Source organism: Branchiostoma floridae, chromosome 6 (genome assembly GCF_000003815.2).
Source record: "Branchiostoma floridae strain S238N-H82 chromosome 6, Bfl_VNyyK, whole genome shotgun sequence".
Classification (NCBI taxonomy): Eukaryota; Metazoa; Chordata; class Leptocardii; order Amphioxiformes; family Branchiostomatidae; genus Branchiostoma; species Branchiostoma floridae.
This window is the reverse complement of record NC_049984.1, coordinates 2,656,905-2,663,416: the sequence shown is the minus strand read 5'-3', so window position 1 is coordinate 2,663,416 and position 6,512 is coordinate 2,656,905. Positions and strand designations below refer to the sequence as shown.

Genomic DNA, 6,512 nt, shown 5'->3' with positions numbered 1-6,512 from the left:
TCAGCTGTTTACACAGCCAGGGTTGCCAACTAGCCAGGTGCTATTGCCAGGGCTAACCCTTGGGAGGAAAAGTACATGTTACATATTATATAAAATCACTAACATGAGCTATGAAACAATAATAATTACAAATTTAAATCATATATTACATGTATACAATCTGTACACGCTAAAAGTCACAAATCATGAGGTAGTACAAGTTCTGACATTAAGCAACAGAGAATGGTCGGATCTCCGAGGGAGAACCAGGCTTTGGCTTTGAAGGATGATAATGTGGTAGCTGTTTGTGTTTCAAGTGGAAGATTGTTCCATAACTGAGTGGCTCTGTGGAAGAAGGTTTTCTGGGTTCGTGCACTTTTGGGAATTGGTATTAACAGGTTGTTTCCGTTTCTGAGGGGGCATCTAGATTGAATGGCTGATGATGATGACCTGGAAGTGGGTACGAGGTTGCAGAGGTGGGGTGGGCAGTGTCCGTTCGTCAGTTTGAAGAGGGCAGTCAGAGTGTGAAACTTACGGCGGAAGCTGAGCGATGGAAGGCCCAGTTGAGAGTAGATGGTACAGTAGGAAGGATAGGGAAGTCCAAGGTGCCCGCCTATCATTCTACCCACCCGGTACTGAACAGATATTCCATGTATGCAGTATCAACCGTGGCCTGAAGTGCTTCAACAGCCAAAATAGCTGTCGATGGAATCGTTTCCTTAATATCTTTTCTGATCTATTTTGCAGCTGTATTTGAGCATAGCCCTATTCCATTAAAGGTACCACAATGGACAACCAGGGTTGGACAAGTCCACTAGCCCTATTGTCCCGGACAAGTAAAATAGCCCAACCGGGCGAGTGCATGTCCTACCCCACTTGCCCGATCGGGCAAGTAATATTTTTCAATTATTGAGATTTTTGATATACATGTTACAATGTACTTTTCACAGTCGCGGCATCAAGCATTGGTCAATACGGAAAAATTGAGCCAATGATAAAAGGATTCCATTGCTGCAAGTGAAAATGCTTTAAAAATTCATCTAAATTTCGGGCAAGTGAAGATGTGTTTCGGGCAAGTAAAATTTTTATGCACTTGCCCGATAGATCAAGTCAATTTTAGAAAACTTGTCCAACCCTGGACAACCATCTCACCTCCGCATCAAAGCTCACGGCCTCCTTAGGTGGGTCGTTCTTGCTGTCACCGGCAACAAACCCACGCCTGAGGTCCTTGACAAACTTATTAAAGTCATCCACGTTCCCGACAACGAAGCCGACGTTGTCTCCAGGCAGGGCCTCGGGCACAGACACGTGGTGCATTTCCACGGACTTAACCTCAAGGGTGAGGCCGGCAGGGGCGAAGGTCACCTCCATACCTGGCTTCAGGATGCCGGTCTCCACAATGCCGACGGGCACAGTTCCCACACCTGTTCACCGAACAAAAGCCTTTTCTTAGATGTGTTGGGTAGAACGATAACGGGAATTTGAAGCAGATTCAAATTACATGTGGCCACAAAGTAAGGATTTCCTTCAATCACCAGTTAGTATAACATCATAACTGTACATTAGTCCTGAATACTGTAGCCCTACCTCCAGGCCTGAAGTTGTACACATCCGCCAGGGGCAGACGGAGAGGCTTGTCAGTAGGCCTCTGGGGTGGCAGGATGGAGTCCAGGGCCTCGAGCAGGGTGGTGCCGCTGCCATTGCCCTCGTTGCGCTCAATTGACCACCCCTTGTACCACGGCATGTTCCCTGAAGGCTCCACCATGTTGTCACCATGCTGGGCAGAGACGGGCACGAAGGCGACAGTCCCGGGGTCGTAGCCGACCTTCTTGATGCAAGCGCTCAGTTCCTGCTGAATCTCATTGAAACGAGCCTACAAGAGAATACCACTCAGCAAGGGAACGTCATGTGAAACTGAAGTTGAAATCAGAGCGAAAATCTCATGAAAGTTTTGATGATTTGATTATATGGATGACATCCTCTAGGAACCCCAAAACTCAGATGTGAGTGTTCCAATAAAAAAAACAGTTTGGCCAAAACAAAAGTTGCCTTCAGGATGAAATCTAAGGCCTGCTTTAAACAGACAACACTTATATAATCGTGCGACTGTTCTTGTCTATCGTTGTGGGCGGGCGACGGATGTCTTTAGACATGCGTTCAGAATATTGCGGGACACCCGCGGCGCAGGATTCCATTGCGGTGCGTGCATGACCCACAGTGACCTCTTGCACGCAAATTGAAAAGGGCGGGAGAATTCTTTATTTTGGTAATGCAGCAGATTAGTATTTTTTTGCTTGCAAACAAACATTGTCCTATAAATAAGACGCAGAGTACGTCCTCAACAAAGAATGACATCCGGAGGCCCGTACAGAGACGGGAAATCGTGGCCGCCGGTGGTATTACAGGCCTTACAGATTTGTATATCATCAAGGAATAGGGACATGCAAAGGATATAGCCACTGGTGGCAGGGCATTGCGCTGGAACAGGCAGTTTCTGGTTACAAAGATACGTTTCCATTACTGACTACATGTATATTTACGGAGAAAATGCCTTTTCGAACAGAAAAAACACACTGCTGGCTTATTAGCATATGATCTACTTCCGTCGCTGGCGACGATTCCTCTTTAGACATGTGAAGAATAGTCGCGGCCCCCCGCTGAAGGGTCGCGCAACTGGGTCCAAAGTGGTCGCACAATGATTTGAGGACAAACTTTCGCAGGACTATTTTGATCCTCTTTAGACAGCCTAAAAATACCGTCGCTGGTGACGTTGTCGACAACAACAGTCGCACGAATATATTAGTGTTGTCTGTCTTAAGTGGAAGGTTGAACAAATGATTAAACACCCTAACTATGGCATACCTAACAATAAGTTTTTGATTTTTGTTCCTTCACATCTTCTTCTTTGACTTTACTTTGCCATGGATGCATGTCATTCATATAATCAAAATGGCGGGAGATAAAGACTTACCTCGGAGTAGGGGGGTTCGGTGCTGTCCATCTTGTTGATTGCCACGATGAGCTGCTTGAAACCCATGATGTGGGCCAGCAGGACGTGCTCACGGGTCTGTCCTTCGTTGGACATACCCTCCTCAAACTCACCAGTACCGGCAGACACAATCAGCAAGGCACAGTCAACCTACAGAGAATTAACATGTGAAAAGATGTACTGTCCAAATAGAATAATTCTTCAAAACTCTTAAAAACACGTAAAACCTCCAGCTTTTTGCCTTGACCACAGAAAGGCCTAGTCTCACGAGATCACGTAAGTTCACATAGGTACTATTAGTATAAATTCACTTTTACTTGTATTAAACGTATTCTTTTAGTACTAAAAAGATGAGAGGCCAAAAAACTATTAATGTTTTACGGAGTGTTACCGGTGAAGCTCCTGTGATCATGTTCTGGATGAAATCAAGATGTCCAGGGTCAATGATAGTCGAGCCCTGGATAGTCACATAGTACTTTGCGGTCTCAAACATGTCGATGGCCATGGTACCACACTTGGAGATCAGGTGACCAGTGGTGTTGGACTTGCCAGAGTTGACATGGCCGATGACCACGATGCTGATATTAGTCTTTTCCCTTCCCATGTTGTTGGTTGACTAGAGAATTTTTATCCTGACGGATGGTAAATGAAATCGGTCAGTGTTTGAAAAAGTGACATTGTAATGAACTTTTTACGACAAAGTAAACTTAGCCTAAATCAACACTAAATAAAGTTGGGACTAACCCAAGGAATGGACCTGTCTACTGCAGCATCTGGTTTGACGTCGGAATCACGTCACTATAGCAACAGGTACCAGATAACCTATGTCGCATTTGAATGTTCTTGAGGATGTTGGTAGCTTATTTTCAAGGTCAAGACCAAAGAGACTACTGTAAATGCAGAAATGTTCGAGGTGGTTTTATGTTCACGGTTTTCGCGGTGGACACTTCACTGTGAAATTAAAACCACCGCGAACATTTTCCCATGGCAGTGAGAGACTACAGTACATGGTGCTAACGCGAAATTAAAACCACCGCGAAAAGTCCCTTTTTCGGCCACCGCGAAATTAAATCCCCGCGAACTTAAATGCATTTATACAGTACTCTCAAACTGTTGTCTGCCTGTTTTTTGAGTTCAAGTTTTGCTGCATGTTTTTGCCTCAGTCAGAATACCTTTATCAGGAAGATTATGTTATGTTTTCGGTGCTGTTTCGTGTGACTGTGTGTTTGTGAGAGAGACTGTGGATGGATGGATGGTCGTACGATACCGGTATTTGGTAGATGAGTAGGGGTCGGGAAAACGAAAGACAAGTTCTTAATTGAAGTAGTTTAACTGTGACTTCCAACACCGTTGAAAATTGGACTCACCCAAATTTTTGACTGAACAGCACCAGTCTTTGTGAACAATCCACTGCACTCTCGCATACTTCAATAATGACATCTTCCAACACAGATGAACTTTCAAGTGAAGGACAAGTTCGATAATAGGCCTCCTAGTTTGGCTCTTTTCTAAAGTAAGAATCAGATGGTAAACCAAGGAACTCTTGGATGGAGGAAGGACAGGAAGGACATCAATACAAATGTATGTGTGACCTCAAAAGTGTGGACCCGCTGATTTATTTATTTAGATTTACCACGTTTGTGGAAGGATTGGCATAACAGGTGACTATCACCTTTTCAAGATGTCAACCCGGAGACCGGTCTGGAGGTTTGATCCACTCACACCGGGAAGGTCCCCTACACTTTTCGATAAGTGCGGCGGCTTCTTTAACGTGCGTGGGGTGTGGCTCTCCCCAAACACGGGACCTCCATTTAACGTCGTATACAAAACTAGGCACTCATTTTCACCTGAGTAAAGCGAGGAAAGCTGTGTAAACTGCCTTTCCCAAGGGCACAAGATCGGTGACATGGCAGGGTCCCGAGCCAAACACGCTGCCGCTGTGCCACACAATCCCAATAAAGCACTGGACAGAGCCGCTTGGAAGTGCGATGTGAAGTTCTAAAACCCAGAACATCATTATCAGACAATACTGTAAATACATTTGTGTTCTCAGGGATTTATTTTCGCGGTTGGGGAAAATGGAGTGTTCACGGCGGTTTTAAGTTCACTCTAGTGCCATAGACTGCAGTCTCATACTATAATGGAAAAATGTTCACGGTGGTTGTAAGTTCTTGGTGAAGTGGTCGCTGTGAAAACCGCAAACATAAAACCACCGCGAACATTTCTGCATTTATGGTACGCATTCATATCCACCTGACATTTGGGAGCGAGTGCGTCGGAACAACCTGTCGCGCCGGTGCTGTGACGGCACTGACAACAGTGGAGTCTTTGTGCCACGTCAAACAGGTCTCACTAACAAGCCGATAATTACCGGGTAGGGCGGTCAACAGAAAAACTGCTCAGATTAGTCAGAGCCATGCTGGTGTATGGGAGGTTTGGGGATGGGGGTGGCGGAGACTTTTCAGTTTTTGTGTTTATCAGAGTCAAGTAAAAAAACAGGTTTTCACGTTGTGAAGAGGAGATGTGCACAGTGATGTTGTAGTACATGGTATAAGTTTGAGGGACTTGTTTTCTGAATGCAGCTTTCAACTTTATCAAAGTCATGATCAAGAAAACCTTCTGTTGTATGCCTTCTTTTAGACCTGGTTTTGTTTAATTTGTATATAGAGACCATGCCAGTTTCAAATACAAATTTCAGGGCAAAACACCAAAGTGATTACTTTAGTATCCAGCATTGTGCAGTGTTCTCAATTTTATCAAAGTCATGATCAAGAAAATCTTCTGTTGTATGTCTTCCTTGAGATTGGACTTTTGGACAATTTGTACAAGTATAGATATAGAGACTATGCCACTTTCAGTTATCACAGAGATTTCAGAGTAAAAACATTCAATTAGTTCTTACTCCGAAATCTCTCTCAAAAACAGCATTTTAAGCGATTATCAGACAATACAGGTGCAGTGGGTGTACACCTGACATTTGGGAGCGGATCAAACAGAGTGTAGAACCTACCTGTTGCACAGGTAATTATAAGGTGCAACGACACGTCAACGCATCTGCAAATAGGACTATAATTATAGGGAACAGTCTACATAATACTGTGCAAATTGATTTGTGGTATGACAGTATGTTAGAGATTTGGAATGGGGGTGCTTTCTGTGTATGATGAGGTCCATTGGGACATATGTTAGGCCATAGCCACCATAGTCTCATAGACAACATGCTTTTAGTATCCCAAAACTGATGAGAGCAGCTGAAAAAAAGAAGATTTTGAAGCTAAAAGTAAAAAAATCTGAGTAATAGAAATAATTTATTTTTTGTTCTGGTTGTATGTTAGAGGTTTGGGAAGGGCATGTTTTCTCGGTAAAAGTCACTGAGGAACACCTAATAGTTTTGAGTTTTAACTGTCACTTTTTCCATATAGTTAACTAAGAAAATAAAAGGTTATGATGTACATGACATTTGTCTGGGATGCTTCTATAAACACTACAAAAGTGAAGGTCAGACTGATCGTTAACATGCTTCGTAACTTCTGCCATCGTTAAA

At 43.8% G+C, this 6,512-nt stretch overlaps 1 pseudogene; it reads right to left on the bottom strand.

The window, feature by feature from the left end:
• LOC118417053 overlaps window positions 1-6,512 on the bottom strand; it is an 18,711-nt pseudogene that overhangs the window by 871 nt on the left and 11,328 nt on the right.